Source organism: Lissotriton helveticus, chromosome 2_1, assembly GCF_964261635.1.
Source record: "Lissotriton helveticus chromosome 2_1, aLisHel1.1, whole genome shotgun sequence".
NCBI lineage: Eukaryota > Metazoa > Chordata > Amphibia > Caudata > Salamandridae > Lissotriton > Lissotriton helveticus.
Window position 1 is genome coordinate 1,655,645,203 of NC_136059.1, and position 22,237 is coordinate 1,655,667,439.

General features: G+C 45.7%; 1 protein-coding gene across 2 annotated transcripts in view; it reads right to left on the reverse strand.

Annotated features, from left to right (window-relative positions):
• Window positions 1–22,237, reverse strand: part of ARHGEF38 (Rho guanine nucleotide exchange factor 38) — a 352,819-nt gene that overhangs the window by 11,734 nt on the left and 318,848 nt on the right. The gene's annotated exons all lie outside the window — the stretch shown is intronic.

Consider the following 22,237-nt stretch of genomic DNA (forward strand, 5'->3'; position numbering starts at 1 on the left):
GGCATTAAGTAAGTAATTTATGAAGAAAATGATAACGTATGGAAAGTTTATAGTGGCCGGGAGTAGGTAGGATGGACCGGCAAAGCTTGAAATATAAACACTCATACTTGACCCTTTGGCCTGCCTTAAGGAAATGAACACCTAAGAGTGCTGATCGTCGATGCTGGTTTCTCGGCACTGGGGTCAGAGCAGCTTTCTCCAACAAGGACTCGAGTCTCAAAGTTATTAGCGCAGCCAGCTTCATCTTATTTGCATGAGTAAGCGCCTTTAAGAATCAGAATCAGAAATTTTTAGATGTTTCCATTGCAAGGGGAATATGATCATATGGAATATGCTCAATGGGATGTGCTCATATGGAAATTCTGCGATCCATCATCCCCTTTGGTATCGCTTTGTTCGCCGTAAGTTGGCAGGGTATGCCCAGACGTGGGTCCATTGCTCACTTTGCCACTGGATTCAAGATAGCCTTGCTGATGAGGGTTATGAACCCGAAACCGGTCCCAGGATGCTTGTTTCCGGTCCAGGAAAGACATGGCTTGGCAGTTCGGGCTGGACTGTTCCATGAGGCACAGGGTCAGACTGATTTGCATATGGCCATGTCTGAACTGGGGTGGTGGAGTGAGCTAAAGAATGATGATGGATTAAACCCAGATGAGTTGACTGGGGGTGAGTGTTTGATTTGCTCAAACGCTCCGTCCATCATCCCTTTTGGTATCGCATATGGAAATTCGGCCAGTGAGGGAATTTTTTTTTGTGTGAGTAGATTTGGTTACAAAGGCAGGTTCCGCCAGTTTCCTTAGTGCGTACTTCTGCAAAAGTTGGTCCAACCCTCCAAACAAATTTGTGGGTTCTCATAAAACATTTGCATTTGGCTTCCAACTCTGAAAAGAATCTCAAAGTGTACTCATTAATTAGACATTCTGATCCATTATCCACACTTCAGTGAACTTTCAATTGCTCTCAATGGGTTGGGGGTGATTGACTCCATCTTTGATCTGACAATAATCCACTCTCTAAGTACTGTAAGCGAGTTAACACACCCTGCACGGTGAAACATGCTACTCATGTGGGAAATCCGTTCCACACCCCGCATAGGGGTACGCGTTTTATAAATGGAACAATACAATACCTTTTTAATAACGGATTCCATGTCAGCACACATTATTAATTTCTTTCTCCATTTTATTTTCTCAGCAGCCCAAAACTTGAAGCAAACCGTAGTCCACCAATCCGTATCTCAGTAATCCATATAAAACAATCTGCAAGAAAATGCACTTGCACTTATCTGACTGCTGAGCAGCAAAGAAAGAATTTTTTCTTGGTTACTGTTTTTTAATGATTTATAATGTGGTAGGAAAGCTCTGCAACACTTAAGGTGTTTCAGTGATTTTGAGTTAACCTTTGATATATATATCTTTCCTATGGAACATGCGCTCACTTTATTTTCCGTGCTTTCTACTCTGTGATATTGGGGGTGGCGCAGGCACAGCTGGTGTACCGACCACGGTGGTTGGGAGGATTGTAAAACTCAAGACCTCCTGCCACTCCACTAGACAGAAGCTGAGCAGAGCCCGGCTGGAACACAGGCAGGAGTAACGTGGACTGTTATCGGAGTGTGGGGGAGCTTCAGCTGCGCTAGACACAATATACAAACGGAGTGCGCTCTCTCTCCTACGAGTCTCGTTGATGTCCATTTCTAGGGTAGATGAGGAGGAGATGAGTTGCCAGTCCCTGCACTCCCAATTTGCAGCAGTGCGAAATTAATATTGTAAATCGGTTCACAAAAATTCAGGGCATATATTGAGGGAGCCCCAGAGCGATTCAGGAGACTCACAAGGCTCAGTCTGATCTTTTTCATTTCTCCTTAAATACAGCATAAAAGGGCAGTATAAAATATAATTTCTTTTGGACAACATGGCAGGCGCCAAGAAGGAGGCAATCGGGGCGTTTATGTGTGAGGAACAAATGCTACTCCCCATTGATCAGGAGATTATGGATGCTATTGACACATCCCTGCAAAAGACCATCTTGCCAGCCCTGCTGCACAAACTCCCTGATGCGGCAAGACTTTGGAGCTTTTCATCCCCCTGAACCTCAGAGAGCTCAAAGCGTATACAGAAGGCCAAAGACAAATGCCCTTTTAACACCTTAGACAGGCTTTACTTAAAAGGCATGCAAAAGCACCTTGGTGAAATGGATAGACGAAGCTCACTCTGGGAGCGACCACTCAAAGGAAGATCTGGAACCCCAACCGGGAGACTTTGATGACAAGAAAGAATCAGAGGAACAGGTTCAGGACAACTCAGGTGAAGAGCTGGGTCCCAGCAGACCATGGTGACCATAAGGTGGCACAAAGTGTCGCAGTATGGACATTAAGCCTGCGGAAGGGGTTTGGGGAATTAAGGAATCTCTGGGCAGTCTGGACCCAGAAGATATCTATCACAAGGGGTTCTCAGAAGGGACCATGGCAGCCGAGGTTGCGCAGTGTGTGGGAGCAGCAGAATTAGAAAACCCCTAGACAAGGTGGTCAGGGGAGGCCCTAAAGCAGAATGCCCAAGATGGGCCCTAGAGGGCAAACGGTCTCTAACCACAGGGATTGATGGGAAGATAGTGACTTTCATAACCAAGTTTGTGAAAGATCCAAAGTAAGGGATCAACTGCTCCTTGACAGAATGCCAGGATAAATTGCCCAATATAGTGGGGACTTTTCCTAAAATCTTGATTTGGCTGAGGATACTAGAGAAACTTGAAATCTAATATCACTGGAGACTGTTTCCCCAGAAACGTAAGCCTAACCATGGAAAGGAGACGTTTCAACCAGATAAAATATTGACCTCAAATTGAATGAGCTGGCTACCATGGAAACAGGCCGGGTAGTGGAAAGAGGTCCAGTGACAGACTTCTTTACTAAGGAACCTAGGAAATTGATCACCACATTCTTGTCAATGGATAAGGCTAAATAATCCATGAGACATGTATTTGGTAAAAAAGTGTTCAGACTGACCTTTAAAGGTAGGAGGGATTCAGGTGAACGCCCCTACTCTCCAGCTTGCCAGAAATAGCCTCTGTGACCTCTGACAAGCCTCAACTTAGGCATTCTGTGATATAGAACGACCACGAGAGCCAGAGGCCAGCGTACTCAACATAAAATAACCTGTCTTGGTAAAAATGGTTACCTCAAAACACTTGTTGGCTCTTTGGTGTTTGATCAAGATGTTTATTGATGGATTAGAACCACGCACCACTGGGGTTTTGGGGCTTGAGGTGCAGGTGCCGGGCCTATAATCCCTATACCCTGATCAGCAGTGAAATAGTTTCAGGGTATCTGACTCTAAGCCATCTTCAGCTTAATGGCAAACTGGAATATTGAAAGGTTTTCCTGAGAATCATGTGGAGAGTTGTATTTTGAATTGGAACTGATGTCAGGGCCCTTCACCTAAAAAAGATGCATTTGCCTGCTCAAGTGATGCCCATGAAGTGAGAGACTGAAGAGGATGAGATTTCTCAGTCACCAGTGGGAGTGCCCTATCAATCTGTTCTCAATGCGAATGAAGGTCTTTATGGGTCCTGGGCAACCTGAAGCATGAGCAGGTCAGTAAAAGAATGACACTCACATTGCAATGCAACAAGTAATCTTTAAAGTAAGAAACCCCATACAAAACGCCGCTCCAGCCAGGCAGGATCAGAAAGAGGCAAGCAAAAGTCTGAGAACAGGTGCTGATAAAAGTAAATAGAAGATAAGGAGAATTGAGGACAAAAGAGTCCAAAATACACTAGAGCACAGGATTTCACACCCAGTTAGGAGAGAGTGCGGTTGCCAGTTGGGGCCTATAAATGAAGGAAAGGCCAGAAACTGAAAATCTCAACTAACCATCATATGATAGCTTTGAACTCTGGCTGTACACAGAAACCTTTCTGAGAAACTAAGAGGATCTTCACCAGGAGCCAGTGCATTGGAGTTCACACCTAGAGTTCTAGAATTGATCAGTATGACTGGAAAAGTGTTGATTCAGTCTGCAACATGTACAAGCCAGGAGCTTCCATCAGTCCCTACAAAGGTCTTTTTTAACAAAAGCAGAGACCAAAGCAAATTCAACATCAAACCCAGCTTTGTCACCCATACCATATCCATTGTTGAAGCTGCCAACAAAACCTCTGGGGCTGAAAAAAATAAAGCTCCAGAGACAGTTCCATGCACTCTCCTGTTTGTACTATGAACGAGATAAGCTTTAAGCGGATCCTTATCCCAATTAATATTGTGATTTTCAAAAGCCAGTGGTGAAGGACATCCAGACTAAAGACTCTCTTAAGGACTAGACACTACTTCATTATTTTAATGATGTCCACTTTTGATAAACCTGAACCTAGGATAGTGTTGCATAAGAAAATCCTAGGTCACTAACCAACAAGGCTGTGCCTAGCTCAATGATGTATGAATATTGAAGCACGTGTATCACATGGATGAGGCCGATATTGTGATTATTGACTGTGGAGAGAGAAACCGATAAGAGTCCTTAAGGAGGAACCAAGTATTGAGAGAAAACAACTGCTTTCAATAATGGATTGTTCTTGAAGTTTTGTTCCATCATACATTTAGCTTTATGGTGAACGTAGAAAAGTGCCCTTTTCAACATGGTAACCCCCATCTTTTGCCTGGTATTTGAAATGATTGACTGGAAGTGCACTGGGTTGATGCTATCCAGGTCCCCAGTGCCAGATCTCTTTCCCAAAAATGTGCAGTTGTGCCCCCAATTGGCAATACCTTTAGTATCCTCTGAAAGTTCCTAGTAAATGGTACAGCTGGTACCTAAGGCCTGAGGTACTAAAAAGGGTAAGGAGGGGCTGAAGCATGACTTGTGCCACCCCTAAAGGACCTCCCACCAAGCTAATGCAAACTGCTGCTGCAGCTGTGTGTCTTGGTACAGACAAAAGTAAAAATACGACATGGTGCACAGCCTGTGTGCCATGCCAGCTGACACTGTATGCAGTATAAGTAAGTCACCCCTACAGCTGGCCTTACAGCCCTATGGCAGGGTGCGCTATACTACATGTGACAGCATACATTCATGAGCAAGTATGCCCCTGTGCTGGTCAGTTCCGTTGCTGCCAATACAAGTAAACAGGGAAGCCATTTTTAAAAGCATTTGTTGGGCACTGATGAAAACGCGTTCCCCAGCTTCACTGAAAATAGAGACGCTTGGTATCAAACATCTCGTAGTAATAAACTCACACTGATGCCAGTGGTTGATTTATTAACAAATGCACACAGAGGGCACCGTATAGGTGCTGCCTGAAAACCTACCAGCTACTGGTGTGCTGACTGACTGGTTTTAACCAGCCTACCACCAGAGATGAGTTTCTGACCACCAAGGGTGAACATCTTTGCTCTCAGTGGGGCTTTAAACCAAGCCTGCTGAGGCAAGGGCTATGGTATGGCACCTTCCACAGGATGACCTGCACATTAGCATTCCAAGGTAAGGGCTTAAAATGGCCTACCACCTTTGGTATGTGAATTTGGTATCTCTCACAGGAGAAGAAGCTGACCCCCTTTGTCCAGAATCATTTGGCACCTGGACAGGCGGGAAAATTAGTCGGACAGGCGGGTCTACAATCAGGCTAGTGCCACCCCTAAGGTGGGCTACTTGAAGTGGAGGTGCCTTTTCAAAGTTAGCCATCTTGGTGATGGCAAAATCTGGAATTCTAGGACAAGGTTATGACCACCTTCCCCAGGAAGTGGTCATATAGGGGGCAGAGTGACTCCAAGGGTACGTAGCCCATTGGCTACTACCCTACACTTCCCTAACACCCCTAAATTCTGTATTCAGGGGACCCACTTGCACCAAAGAATCAGATCCTGCCGACCAAATGAAAAAGAAGGGCCGAAGAGCCATGAAAGCAATAACTACAGAAGAAGCAACCGACTGGGCACCAGCCTTGCTGGCCTGTTTGAGTATTCTCGACAATTGGGCCAAAGTCGTCTCGCCCTGCATGCTGCTGATCCTCCAAAGCCTGGGAGGACTGCCAGCACTTCTTCAAAGACACAGGAACTCCAGTGAAACAGTGGAGCTGTTCCCCTGCATCTTGAAAGTACCAAAGACTGAGCTGTGAGGCTCCAAGCCCACGAAAACCCGACAACAGAAAGCTCCACTGCACCCGAGCCTCCTAATCCGAGCTGAAGTGGACCAGTGGTGCCAATGTCGTCCCCAGATCCTCCAGACTGGGGTCTCCCCAATGTGTACATTCAGACATCACCTGTAACAACTGTTTGCAGGTCCCATCTACCATGACAGCTCCTAGTGATGAAAACCCGAAGACTACGGGTACCTCTGCATCCGTTGCCCCTGCCCCGTGGAGTAGAGGACCAAAGGTGTCACCCTGTTCTTGAGCATTGTGAGGCCGGAGTCCCCCTGTTGGTTCAGCCCGACTGTCCTCCCAGTCCGACACTGCAGCATCTGTTCACGATGACCGACCCCCCCTTGGCTTGCACTGGACACCTGATGCTGTTTTGTACCAGTGTACCAGGCTGCCCTCGTGCCGCTGGAGGGGATCTGTTGGTGTGCTTTAGACCTTGCCCAATACCCAACTCAAGTCCTGGAGGTTGATCTCGTAAGTTGCCCTAAATAACTTGTATGGAGTATTTGTTTTTACTTCCATAAATAACATTGCAGTCCCTGAAAAATGCACTGTCGACTGTTTAAATGCAAAAGTATTTCTCTTGAAAAACATACTTACATGATAGTATCGATTCTGGTGTCTAAACATATATAAAGGTACATGTTATTTTTATAAATTGGTGTTAATCTGCTTAGTGGGTCCTGTGAATCGTTTATTGACAGCTCTGTGTATTTGCAGATGCCTCACAATCCTCTCTGGTAAGCTAAGGCTGCTTGAACACACTACCCCCTAAAAGAGCACCTTGTTATTGCTTGAGCAAACCTTATCCATTCATATGGGAATACCTGGACCCTTTGCACAGAATAACTCATTTTGATATACTACATAAAGAGCTGGCTTCCTACTGTGAATTTTCAACCAACTGTACACCAAGGAATTCACTCCGATTCAACTCTTTTTTGATCTTTTTCAAACCTTCACTTCGTGAGCAACTGAGACACTCTTTTCACTGCATGTCACTCCTACAGAACGCAGGCACTGCTGCCCTGGGACAGTTTATGCCCTGGTGCTGAGACAATGCTTGAGTGCCCAAAGGCCGTAAGTGGTAGTTGCATTGTAGTGTGTAATGTTGATGCCACAGATACTTTCAGACATAATTTGGCCTATTGTCAGCAGTGCCAGAAATTCCACTGCCACATTTGGTCCATCTTCTGCTTCACCTGTGTTGTCAAGGGAGCAACTGATGAGAGGAGACATGTATGAGGCATTGATTGGAGAATAGATTTGAGAATGCCCTGCACAAGCAACACTACCACAACAAGACACACAAACACAAAGTAATTCTTCCCCGGAAAGGTTCCTTTGAAATGAAATGTTGCACCATAATAGAAGCTAAGTAGGAGCTTTGTAAGAATCTACCAAAGCTGTGATATGCACGGCAATAAACTAAGCATTACCTCAGAGTAGCATTATCTAGCAGTTTCTTGACCTGTTAATAACCAAATCCTTGCTGTTAAAGATTTAGCAAAAATAATTTTGGGAAAAGGGGGAACTGTTTGAGGGTGAAGTAAAGGTTCCTTGTTACCAGTGAACGGATGGAGCCCATGCAAAAATAGGGTGAGTAATCCCTAAATTAAGATAATATGGTATAGGGCACCATTAAAAACATAGCAGCTTTCGCCAAGCTCCCAAATAACCAACTGTCACCATGGAAGGGTCAGAATGCAGCAAAGTAATTGTTAGAAATTGGATTTTTGGCAGACTAGGGCATGTGCCAAAGCCAGGCAGAAACCACCACTCTAGTCAGGATAAGGGAGTTACATTCCTAAAATAACCCCTGGTCCCCCCTTGGTAGTTTGGCATGAGCAATCAGGCTTATCTTAGAAGCAGTGTGTAAAGCATTTGCACATAACCAACAGTAATACAGTGTAAGCACTACAAAAGGGCACCACAACAGTTTAGAAAAATATCCAACATTTTTATATACTTAGGACAAGATCAAAAACGATCAAAATCCACCATACAGTGCTTCGAAATCTTCTTTTATCAAAATATGCTTTAAAAATTGTTCCTTAATGTCGATAGCTCCGTTCGCGGTGATCACGGAGTCAAAAACAAACAAATCCAAACAGTTCTGGCTGACCGCGGTATCCTGGCCCAGCTATGGTGTCGGGAAGACCCGCAAACAGTACCTTTCAGAAATGCAGGGTGTTGGCGACTCTTGTGGAGCTTCCGTAACCACGGCGTCCGCAGGCGTCGGTTCCGGAGGTCGGGGCAGGAGTTGTCGGTGCCCTCGAAGTCACACACTTTGCAAATCGATCTCATTTCTGTTGGAGTCAGGAGCGCTGACGTCGGCAGGCGTCATGTGCTGTGGTGCGAAGTGCAGCGGGTGGCGTGGGGTGCCCTCAGGTCGCGGTGCGAGCAGCGGCTCGTGTCGGCATCGGATGGCATCATCAGTGAGACCAGGGTCGCAGCGCGAGATGAAGGCGGTGCTCGTCACTGTGCTGGCAGGTCACGGTGCAAGCAGCGGCGTCATCGTTGCTGAAGCTCTGTCGTCGACTGACGTACTGGAGTCGATGGCGCCGGCGTCGCTAGGCCAAGGCTGCGGTGCGGGATGAGAGCGGTGTGTCGTGTAACTACGAGCGGTGCCCTCGAACCACGGTGCAAGCAACGGCTTCGATTTTGGCATGGAGCGGCATCTTCGGGGATACCAAGGCTTTGTCGTGAAGCGAGGCAGTGCGGAATGCGGTGCCCACAGGTCGCGGTGCGAGCAGCGGCTTGGTGGCGGTGTCAGCAGGCATCGTAGGGGAGACCAGGGTCTCAGTGAGGCGTTGCGGCGGTTCCCTCTGCGATGCCAAGGCGTCATTGTGAAGCAAGACAGTGAGGAGTGCCGTGCCCACAGGTCACGGTGCGAGCAGTGGCTCGGTGGCAGCATCAGCAGGTGTCATTGGTGAGACCAAGGTCGCAGTGTGGCATTGTGGCGGTGCCCCCTGCGATGCAGTGAGGACACGGAGTCGGCAGCGGCGTCCTAGACGTCTTTGAGTTGCTTTTCCTCTGTTGCAGCACAAAACACACAGTCCCCAGTGCTGCGGGCAGAACAGCTTGAAGTCTTTGTTGTTCCTGAGACTTCTTGAACAGGGGGCAAGCTCTACCTCAAGCCCTTGGAGAAACTCACAAAGCAGATTGCAGACAGTTTAGTCCAATCCTTTCATTGCCCAAGACAGAAGCAGCCACTGCAGGCCAACACAGCAAAGCACACAGCAAAGTGGTAAGTCCTCTTCACAGCTTCTCGAGCTCTTCTTCTTGGCAGTCTTCTTGATCCAAAAGAGTTCTAAAGTTCAGGGGTCGGGCCCCAGTATTTGTATCCAAAAATCATTTGATCCTCCAGCCTGTGGAAAAGTAAATTTTGCCATGTTCTGTGTCCCTACGTGTCATCCATCATATGTTATGTGTGCATGATTAAATATGCATATGCATTCCCCATGTTCGATTAATGACGCAATTACAGTTGTGTCCACCTCTAGTATGCCAGTTTCCAGTCCTCGTGAATACTACGAATATCAGGCCTATGTAAAGCTACGTTGCCACGTTTCTCAGTGTGCACGTTATTCTATTATAAAGTCCCCGTTTCTAGGCCTCAAAAGGGCCTGGACACCAGATTCAGCTCCTGTCTCCTGAAGCCTCGCTGAGGAGCGATACAGCCCCCACCTGTATCCTCGACCCTTCACTTACTTCCTGCCTCGCAGTGCCCGGCTCAGCCTGGCTCAGTCTCTGAGTCTGCCAAAAGTATGTTATAGTTCCAGTTATCAGTTCAGTCCTCCTTCTCTGCATTCCTAAGCTACTGAACTGCATCAATAGTTTCCGTCATTGTCTAGCCTTCACGTCTCCACGTTAGAGAAATACTGCATTTAATGGTCATTTAATATTCTTCATCACGCACTACATGTAGAATAATGCATGGTCCAGTCTTAGAATCAAGTTAGCCTTTCCCCTCCTAACTTCTAGTTTATATCAACATGTTCTCTAAACATCAGATACTAGATACTGTTTAGGTACATGTCGCCCCGACTCTCCAGACTTCAGTCTCTGCTCCTAGCACAGAGTTCATAGCCCCCAGCTTCTCCTAGTGATACGTCATTGCTAGTTTGCGCGCACCATCAGGTTAGAGGTCCCGGCTCCTTAGGTAGCCCCCTCCATGGTTTCCGCCCCATTCATGACATATTCTGTTACGTTTGCATCACATGTCTATGTATACGCCCTGTTACACCTCTTTTCGCCCTTATCTTTCGCGACTGCTACGCGTCACGCCTTCTGCTCCACCCACTGCTACGCCTACTGCAATGTAATGCTATGTGTTTGCGTTATGTATATATGCTCATGTATTGTTATTAAAAGCGAGCGCGCTCATCCCAGACCCAGCCCCAGCAGCTGCTGGGCCCTGCCATCCTATTCCTATGCAGGTTGTCCTGTTCCTGTCCTTATGCTGTATTAAACCTGCAAAACTCCTACTACCTCGAATCTTGACTCTTATTTATTGAGCTATCTGTTATGATATATGTCTAGTCAAAAAGAGAGGTATTATTTATTTATTTACCACATAATGGCGCCCGAATAGGGACTTGCCCTTTCCCCACGCGTCGGTGAAGCCACGCCGACCCCCTGACCCTCTGCAGTCGTGACGGAACTCTTCTGTGCACCGGCAGATATTTCTGCTTCAAGTATCCCTCAGGCCCACGGAGGAGACGGAGGAGGCGGTCCAGCATCCAAACGAGACGGTGGAGGAACGCGGCGAGTCCCGACCAGAGCCCAAGCCAAGAGTCCAAGGTCCGAGGTATCCGGAGGCCCACCCGTAACTGAAGTCCGAAGTTCGTCGTCCGTCGTCGTAGCAGTCCAGTCCAGTCCGAGGCCTTCCGTTCTTGCTGCCCGGTGAGTACCATTACTGGGGTAGTATCTAGACAGGGTCAATCTAAATTGACTCTGGTCCGTGGGTTGGTGGTACACAGACTCACAAACGAAGTGTTCACCTAGGTGGATACGGGTCTTGATGCGTCCCTTTATGGGACCGGTATGTTCCGTACTGTTTCAGCAGTGCATCCAGTAACTCTAGTCTGTTCCGTTCTCGAGAAATTCTTGTGTTTCTGTTCTCAGTATTCCAGGTAATATTCTGTCCGAACTGTTATGTTATGATGTTGTTCAATGTATTTCCAATGTCGTGGTATGCCTGAATTGTTCTCCAAATTGTTATTGTTTCTCGTGTATTGTATTGTGTTCCGATTCAAGTTTACAATGTCTCTCTTTTCGAGATTACGTCAGCTAAAAACTAGAAAGGGTTTGTTAGAAGAAGCAGTTCCTGTTCCGCCGAGGGACAGTCCAGGTCATTTTATGTATCAGAAGCATGGCATAAGCGCCATATTGTATCTAGATTTATGGGTAGAGTATACCAAACAGTTAGAAGAAAAGTATAGATGGCCCGTATCGGGTACATGGGATGCCGAGTGCATCATGCGAGTAGAAGAGGCATTATGGAAAAAGAAAGCCAGACAGTCACAGAAAGATGCCATCGAGTTATGGCGTAAAGAAGCTCATAAAAGAACTGAAAAGGAAATCAGAAAGTCAGAATTAAGTAGAGAATCCTTAGAACGAGCACAAGAAAAAGAACTAATCGAGATAGGTGAACAAGTCAAAGCCGAACAGTCAGACAGACAGAGGCATGCCCTTATTAGGGGTATGTATCCTCTCCTTGCCGAGGGCTTGCCAAAAGCGACCCCAGAGGCATCCAGTAATTTCCCGCCACCATTAGTTCCGACCAAGCTACGTCACAAACAGACCGCAGCTGATATTTTTATTTCGTCCTATTTGGACGACACAGTCCCAGAATATGCAAATCCTGTTCGCGCTCCACCAGTCCCTGTAAATCAGGCACTTCCCGCTCCTCCAGACACCGGAGTACCTGTTACGGTACCCCTGGTCCAGTCCGTCATACAAGTCCAGCCTGCATTTCCATTTCCCACTCTGCCAGGACGAAGAGCCTCAGTAGACCTGGACTCCAGTTTAGGGGCCGCAGGGGGAGGTACTCCTCAAACCCCGCCGCCACACAAGCGTTTAACGTTAGCCGAATTACATGCACAAGCGTCACAGCGTACGCCCAGACATCAGACTGTAGCAGAAATAAGAAAATCCCTTGCCGAATGCGGCTATGATCCAGTCCCAGGCGAGGATAATATGGTTTTATATTCATTCCGCGTAAGAAAGGTGGCCGAGTATCTAGTCACCTTACCGAATATGAAAGAAGATCTAGACAGAATATATCGTTTCATCCGTACAGGGGATGATCCAGAAAGTATTAGCGAGGCCATGTCTCAAAGGAAAGCCGAGATCCAGCTCATGATATTAAAGTTTCTGATCAATTGTCTAATAAGAGAACAAGATTACCCGTCTAAAGATCCGGCCGAAATGAAAATCCTGACAAGGTGGAGTGATAATATAGCCGAGGGTAAGCACAAGACCGTCGGTGCTATGGAGAGTATGTACAAGAAAATCCGTAGAGAAATAATAAAATTACACGAACAACGTAAAGCAGCACAAGTAAGCGAGAAAGAAAGTAACTCTGATACTGAAGAGGTAGAGGACGAGAATCCTGCCAGAATAGCGTATGTAGGAAAATCTAGATTTCCAGATCGCCATTTACGCCTAGAACACAAGTCTATTTTTCATTCTCCAGCACCAGAACAAGGTTCACTAGAACAAGTGTTTCAAGCTACCGATCACATTCTGAAATCACGAATCGGTTACAGTGAGTTAAGTACCATGCATGAACAAGAACTAGCCCGATCAGCAGTCCGATGGATTACTGATTCTACCACTTTTCCAGACGAAATAGTGGCACAAATGTTTCTGAAAATGCCCCCAGCCGAACAACGACTGGCGGGTATGTATATGATTCAGCACCTCATTACTTTGTATGAGGGTCAACACTCTGATCCAGGTCCGTTACATGATGTCCTGAACGAGTTACTCCAGTATAGATGGAAAGGTCTAGGTACCGATTTAATTAGTGTCATTCTAGAACAGCGTCACAAATATAGAACGTTTCTGAACCCGCATTTTGTTCATGCCTCACCCCCAGAAAGTAAACCATTTTACATGGAAAGACAGAATCCGTTACGAGAAGTCCACCCAGTTAAAGGAACGGGTGGCGAAATGCAGCGAGTGTTTGTATACACTCCGATTACAAAGATGGAACTCCTCGAGATGGAGAAATTAATTCCCTGTCATGACAAAGATCCAGCAGGGTTCCATAGAGAATTAAAAGACATGCTCCGTATGGGAGAATACACATACCCAGATATAATTAAAATGTTAAAGGTTCTGCTGCCCGCAGGGGTGTATGAAAAGCTCAAGGAAAAAGAATGGGAGGTGGGAGAGAAAAAGATCGATTGGGCAGTTCTAGAAGCCGAAGACAAGGCACGAGTACCAGGTACCGGTCTTGGAGATAAATGTAAAGAATTACCAGAATTATTAATACAAGTTTTACCTAGGTTATTGACAACTAGAAAAGAAGACTGGGATGCAATCTCAGCCTGTAAACAGAAGCAAGACGAGGATATTAGTGATTTTTATTCTAGATTTGAAAAGTGTTTTAGTATCAACAGTGGCCTCAAGACAAGTAGTGAGTCATACCCTCACCTTTTTGTTACTAAATTAGTCGAGAATTCAAGCCCACCAATTAAAAATCGAGTTCTGAAAGTCGAAAGTACCTGGCAAGCTAATACCCCGTCCCAGATGTTGCAAATGCTTCAATACCACCAGAACAGAATCAGGGAAGAGCAAGAACACGAAAGAAAACGTATGAAAGATACGAAAATGAAAGTACTAGTTGCACAATCTGTTCCTCAAGACAGTCAGAAGAGGGGTCCGAATCAAGCCAGTCATCCTGCAGCTCCCGTTAAAGGGAACTGCAATTATTGTAAACAGCCAGGTCATTTCATAAATGAGTGTGCAGTTCTGAAACACAACATAGCTACTGGTAAGACTAAAGAAAGACCACGTCCGCCTAGACAAGAACAAGTTTCACAGATTCCTCAGCCACAGAATGCACCACAGACAGTTACCGCACCGCAGCCTATCGCTGCAACACAGCACGTTACATCGCAGATGTACCAGTATGCACAGTCTGAGTATCCAGAGTACCAGCAGTATTCATGAAACAGCCTAGAGAGGGAGGTAGGCTTGCCTCTCATCGAGATACCTGTAGATCAAGAAGGTCCCTATGTTCACAGTCAAGTATTAGGGAAAGACAGAAAGTTTTTGATTGATACAGGGGCAAGTAGGACCACAATTAGTCACGCCGAAGTTCCAGGGGCTCCGCTCTCAGGCTCAAGAAATGTTTCCCTTGGATTTTCAGGAAAACCTATCGTAAATGAGATTTCAAAGCCAGTTACTCTAGAAGTAGGTCCATTGTCCCGCACTACTGATCTGTTACTTACTAAGTCATGTCCAGAAAACCTATTAGGCATTAAGACACTGAAAGAGTTGGGTGCAGTTATATGCTGTTCCCCAGAGGGAATACGATTGTTCCTACGTGACTTCAAGGGTCACTATGTATTACGAGATTTTGATTCAAGACTGTCTAATGTTCCACAGCATCTATGGGCGCAAGGTCCAACTGATGTAGGTTACATGCAAATCACACCCTATCGTGTGACTCTCAAGCCAGGTGTAGTGTTACCACGAATCAGACAGTACAGATTGCCACCTGAGGCTGTAGCAGCCTTATCCAAAATTATTGACGAGCTCATGGCTCAAGGAGTGGTTGTAGAAACTGACTCCAATGTATGTAATTCTCCGATCATTCCAGTCATGAAACGTACTGATCCAAATGCACCCCCAGTATATCGATTAGTGATTGACCTACGAGAGCTTAATAAATGTATTATTCCGCAGTACCCAGTTGTCCCAGACATCTCTTCCCTATTGACAGCCATTGACTCCGAAGCCACGTTCTTCACTGTCATAGACCTCAAGAACGCATTTTTCAGTGTCCCTATTCATCCAGACAGCCAGTTCCTTTTCGGATTTTGTTTAAATGGAAGGAGCTATATGTTTACACGAGCTCCTCAAGGTTTCACAGAAAGTCCTAGTATTTACAGTCAAGCACTCAAGAGACAACTAGACAACATTCACATGCCAACTGACACTGCCCTGCTCCAGTATGTCGATGATCTACTGATCACAGCCCGTTCTGAACGTGCTTGCGAGCGAGCATCCCTTACAGTTTTGTACTTCCTAGCCGAGATGGGGCACAAGGTGTCCCCTTCTAAGCTTCAATTCTGTGTCCAGCAAGTGGTCTACTTAGGACACTTACTGTCCAAGAGGGGTAGGCAGTTGACACCAGACCGTATCCAGTTAATAGCGAGTCTTCCTCAGCCCAAGACCCAGAAGGAGGTACGTGCTTTCATCGGCCTCACTTCTTACTGCAGACAATGGATTCCTCAGTATGCATTTCTAGCCAAACCACTGATACAGTTAACGACACAGGAGGCAGCCGTATCGACTGTCCTCCCTTGGACATCTGAACATACACTTAGTTTCAATGAGTTAAAGAAAGCCCTATGCCAAGCTCCAGTTCTAGCGACACCGAACTACAGTAAGCCTTTTACACTTTTCGTCACTGAACGCGAAGGTACAGCATTATCTGTTCTCACACAAGATCAAGCAGGACAATACAAGCCTTGTGCTTATTTTTCGAGCACATTAGATCCTGTAGCCCAGGCGCTGCCTGCGTGCCTCAAGTCAGTTGCAGCCACTGCACTAGCTATCAGACAAAGTGATTCCATAGTCTTAGGACATACCTTGACAGTACAAGTTCCACATTCTGTGGAAGTTCTTTTAAACCGAACACAAACTCAGCACTTGACAATTGCACGTTTAACAGGTTATGAATTGACACTGTTCCAGCCACACATAGAAATCAGACGCTGCAACATTTTAAATCCTGCTACACTGTTACCATCAGTTAATTCAAATTCTGCCACACATGACTGTGTGGAAGTAGTTAACATTACGACAAAGCCAAGACAAGATCTGACAGATATTCCGTTACCAGATCCCGACCTGACACTTTATGTGGATGGTTCATGTATGAGAACAAGTACAGGAGAACTAGTCGCCGCGTATGCAGTGACTACTGACACCGAAGTTATTGAAACACACCGTATTGATACCCTGTCCGCTCAAGCAGCAGAGCTAGTTGCTCTGACACAAGCCTGTATACATGCCAAGAACCAGAGAGTTAATGTTTACACAGATTCACGTTACGCATTTGGAGTTGTACACGACTTCGGAGTGCTCTGGCAGGAGAGAGGTTTCATGACTTCTCATGGAACCAAGATTCAGCATGGTCTCCTTATTCAAGCTCTGTTAGACGCAATACATTTACCGACATCTATCGCTATCATGAAGTGCAAAGCACATACGAAAGTTACTGACATTATTTCCCAAGGTAATGATCTAGCAGATCGCACAGCCAAGCTTACAGCACAGACTCCAGACATTCAAGTTAATCCGACACAGACACATGCTCCAGATCCGACTACATGTATGACAGTTAAGGACCCTACACAAGATGTCATAGATATCCAGTTACATGCTACTCCCGAAGAAATCAAGAAATGGTCCGAACAAGGAGGGGTCCAGACAGACCAAGGATGGTTAACAAAGGGTAGAGCCACATGGTTTCTCCCCGACTCTATGGTTCAAGTCATTATTAATACCGCACATAGTCCAGCACATTTAGGAGAAAAAGCTATGTTAGACAGTATCCAGAACATTTGGTTCAACAAGCATTTACGAGCTGCAGCCAAGCAGAAAGTCCGTACCTGTATGATATGTTGTCAGTTTAATCCAGGTAAAAGTGTCCCGGTGGAACAAGGTGGATTCCAGCCCCCTGACCACCCTTTTGAAGTCCTCCAGATGGATTATATTCAGATGGAGCGATGTCGAGGTTTCAAGTATGTCCTTGTAGTTGTATGCGCTTTGTCCAGGTGGACAGAAGCATATCCAGTCCCAGATTACACAGCCGCGACCACTGCCAAGCAGTTGGTTCGTGAGTTCTTCCCTCGTTATGGACTCCCTAGAGTCGTATATTCTGACAACGGCCAGCCATTCTCATCTGAACTCATGAAGCATGTTTCCCTTTTGCTAGGGTACCAGTGGAAGTTTCATTGTGTACGCCATCCTGAAGCAGCCGGTCTCGTAGAGAGACATAACCAGACCCTGAAAATCCGTATTGCAAAAGTGTGTAAAGAAAAAGGTGTGGACTGGCTAGTAGCTCTGCCAGTCGCTTTGTTTTATATGCGCATGGTCGCACATTCCAGATCAGGTCTGTCCCCGTATGAGGTCGTTTTCGGCCGCCCCCCTAACATGTGGGGTACTCCTAGACCCCGAAGTATTACCGATGTTTCAAGTAATATGCTGACAGATTACCTAGCTTCCTTGATGTCTGCCCTCAACTCATGTCGTTCACAGGTGGCCGCCGCATTTCCAGACAATACCGAGGTGGCACCGCATGAAATCGTTCCAGGATCCATGGTGATGGTCCGCAACTTTGACAGATCAAGTCCGCTGGAGCCTCGTTGGAAAGAGCCCCGACAGGTCCTCCTCACCACCCGTACAGCCGTGAAGTTGGAAGGACGCAAAGGCTGGGTACACCTTTCTCATGTCAAACTTTTTAATGGACTGAAACCCGTCTTAAAGAGCATTTCCCAGGATTTGAAGGATTGCCAAAGCATTGTTCTCAAGGACTGTCCCGCAAAAGACATTGCTACAACCCCTCCCCTGTTAGAGAAAACTCCACAACAGGAGTATAAACTAAAACTCCGGTCTAGTAAAATAAGTCAGTCAGTTTGATTGTCTAAGTCCTCCCCTAGGTGAAACGGTTAGACTGTTTCTGACATGTATAAAATAGACCCCCATAGTGAGAGAGTTAGTCAAAACTCAATCCGATGTATCGTTTTTCTATGTTTCATATTATTTCTCAGCCTTATGATTTCCTGCACCAGTTATGCATTTTTCTTGTATTTCCCAGTTCTTCATGTAAATAAGTCTGCTAATGCTACAGTAGAGCACACGTTTAGTGATCTGCCTCCTCATGAACTCTCTTACCGCCTCGCTATGCGAAATAACTCATTTATCCGCATGTTACATTACTCACACCAGACCAGCAATGCCACTAATTGTTGGGTGTGTGGTCGACTCCCCCCTTTCCAGACACCGAAGGGAGTTCTGCCACTTTTTCCTTATCCATTTTCACATAATGGTTCGTGTGGAGCATGGTCCACGTTAACGTCATCCTCAACAGATATGTCTTTTCTTAACAGTACATGTTTTCCAGACAAGCAAGGTCTCTCCCACAGAACAGGTCTAGATCTAGAAAATGAAGTGTATAATTTAGGTAATTATTCGTCGAATTTTATGGTCCTGAATGTTCAGTCTGATACTACTCCAGACTTACCTGCTATTTCAGTACTACCAGTCAAAGGCGAATTATGTGTCCGTAATTATGGTTCCATACACGTAGGACATAGTGATTGTACTACTATTGTCAAGTATAGTGACAGTGGGAAATCTATCTTTAAAGCTTCACGTCATTCTTATTTTATTTGTGGTCAAACCGCATATGTTCGTCTGCCCCTCGATTGGGAGGGAACCTGTTACATTGCCTTCCTACTGCCACCAGTTTTCCTAGCCCCACCTGATTATCATAGAAACACACATTTAGTACACGTTAGACATAGAAGGGAGTCCCCAATTGTCGATTATACTGAAACTGCTCTAGAACAGTATACAGATTTCAACAGAGGTTTATTTTTCTTTATAGGACCTATCCAGAATAGTAAGCTAATCCGTAGGTTAACCAGAACCCTCGAAGCTGTAGTAAATGAGACTGCCTCTGCTCTAGGTAACTTAACCGAAGAGCAATCTGCTATGAGATTTGTCGTTTTACAGAATCGTCTCGTCCTTGACGTCATACTGGCCGATAGGGGCGGGGCCTGTAGAGTCATCGGATCTAGTTGCTGCATTTTCATTCCAAATAACGCGCCGTCTGTTTATTCAGCTATAACCAGACTCCATAAAATTGCCCATCTGATACACCAAGATCCAGGCACCTGGACATGGTCCGGTTGGTTCTGGAATATAATTTCCGCCTGGGGATGGAAAGTCTTGTCCTTTCTAGGTATTGCAGCAGCGATCATATTCAGCTGCTGCCTCTGTATACAATGTGGCCCTGCGATTTGCGGCATTTGTGCTACCTCTTGTATTCCTAGTCCCAAGCCCCGTTCTAAATCCCGTTCCAGGATAATTCGAGACGAGCAAATGATACTGTATGAAATAATAGACGGTATCATGAAAATTGATGTTTCCTGATGGAAACGTAGTGACAAGGAGGGAATGTGGAAAAGTAAATTTTGCCATGTTCTGTGTCCCTACGTGTCATCCATCATATGTTATGTGTGCATGATTAAATATGCATATGCATTCCCCATGTTCGATTAATGACGCAATTACAGTTGTGTCCACCTCTAGTATGCCAGTTTCCAGTCCTCGTGAATACTACGAATATCAGGCCTATGTAAAGCTACGTTGCCACGTTTCTCAGTGTGCACGTTATTCTATTATAAAGTCCCCGTTTCTAGGCCTCAAAAGGGCCTGGACACCAGATTCAGCTCCTGTCTCCTGAAGCCTCGCTGAGGAGCGATACAGCCCCCACCTGTATCCTCGACCCTTCACTTACTTCCTGCCTCGCAGTGCCCGGCTCAGCCTGGCTCAGTCTCTGAGTCTGCCAAAAGTATGTTATAGTTCCAGTTATCAGTTCAGTCCTCCTTCTCTGCATTCCTAAGCTACTGAACTGCATCAATAGTTTCCGTCATTGTCTAGCCTTCACGTCTCCACGTTAGAGAAATACTGCATTTAATGGTCATTTAATATTCTTCATCACGCAGTACATGTAGAATAATGCATGGTCCAGTCTTAGAATCAAGTTAGCCTTTCCCCTCCTAACTTCTAGTTTATATCAACATGTTCTCTAAACATCAGATACTAGATACTGTTTAGGTACATGTCGCCCTGACTCTCCAGACTTCAGTCTCTGCTCCTAGCACAGAGTTCATAGCCCCCAGCTTCTCCTAGTGATACGTCATTGCTAGTTTGCGCGCACCATCAGGTTAGAGGTCCCGGCTCCTTAGGTAGCCCCCTCCATGGTTTCCGCCCCATTCATGACATATTCTGTTACGTTTGCATCACATGTCTATGTATACGCCCTGTTACACCTCTTTTCGCCCTTATCTTTCGCGACTGCTACGCGTCACGCCTTCTGCTCCACCCACTGCTACGCCTACTGCAATGTAATGCTATGTGTTTGCGTTATGTATATATGCTCATGTATTGTCATTAAAAGCGAGCGCGCTCATCCCAGACCCAGCCCCAGCAGCTGCTGGGCCCTGCCATCCTATTCCTATGCAGGTTGTCCTGTTCCTGTCCTTATGCTGTATTAAACCTGCAAAACTCCTACTACCTCGAATCTTGACTCTTATTTATTGAGCTATCTGTTATGATATATGTCTAGTCAAAAAGAGAGGTATTATTTATTTATTTACCACAAGCCAGAGTGTGTCTGTGCCCAGCCAGAACCAGTTCTGCCTTCTCTGGTGTGATTTCCCGGCAGGGGGTGGAGACGGCATTGTCAGAGGCAGACCAGGTCCTTTGAGGTGCAAGGAAATCTCCTCCCTCTTCCCCAATCGCAGCCCAGGTCTAGTCAGACCTTTTCTGACCTACCTAGAATATCAGGGGCTACCCTTTCCCAGTCTGTGCACGAGCCAAGTCGACATGACAGTTACAAACTGTGCGCAGACTCTGCAATGGCAGGTCTGAGGTACCTTTTTAGGGCTACTAACGTGGGTGGCACAACCAATGCTGCAGGCCCACTAGTAGCATTTGATTTACAGGCCCTGGCACACTCAGTGCATTTTACTAGGGACTAACAAGTAAATCAAATATCCAATCATGGAAACGCCAATCCATAACACTTTACACAGAGAGCATATGTGCCTTAGCACTGATTAGCATAAGTAAAGTGCCCAGAGTCCTAAAACCAACACAAACAAGTCAGAAAACAAGAGGAAGAAGCAAAAAGTTTGGGGATAACCCTGCAAAAAGGGCCATTTCCAACATTAACAATAACAGATTTTAATACATAGCATTTTAAAGCTACCACCAACATCAATATGTACACACATCACCCTCACACATGCCTCACCTCCGCAGACCACACCCCATGACACCACAAGTCAGGCTGGGTAAAAGGGATGCATTCTCGCTTTTTGCTTTTAATGTATTCACACTACAGAGTGCTGTCTGCACGCAAACAGCATTGCTACACAAACTACAGTTTGCACTACAACCACAAATAGCACTATTAAACGAACATGAAAAGCTTTTAATATTCATTATTGAAACCCAAATTCATCAAACCCTTATCACTACTTAAAGGCAGACCTCATGGTATAGTGCCAGTTGTGTGGTATGGCCCTCAACTCGGAGGGGGAGGATGGTATTCAGAGTGATTCAACATCCAGTGGGGCTACTTCGGAAGGAGGGGCCAACCGGGATGGAACGGACTTGAGGAACTGAGCGTAATGACTACCCCCTGGTAATTACACTGTACTAACGTGCTGCTCATAATGTGGTCTCATTGTCGATTCTAATGTAGCTTAATGTGAAGCGTAGCCCTGTTTGCCTCTGGAACAGTGTACAAATGCCAATGTATTATTATATGCTGTAATGTTGATTGTCTGAATAAATGATAAAAAGTAAAATCAAAAATAAAGTTTAAAAAAAACAAAAAAATATTTAAAAAAAAAAAAACACCCTTATCACTGACTGCCAGTACATTATTCTGAGCAATGGCTCAGAGCAAACTAGCTGCAACTGGATACAGACTAGTGAATCCGCCCAGTTAGAGAAGCCAGCAAAGGCATCAATTTTCCTTTCCTATGAAAGTTTTTTTTAAATAACTTCTAGCAAGTTAAGAGACAGACTAAGCACCAAAATAAAACTTTCTCAGAAT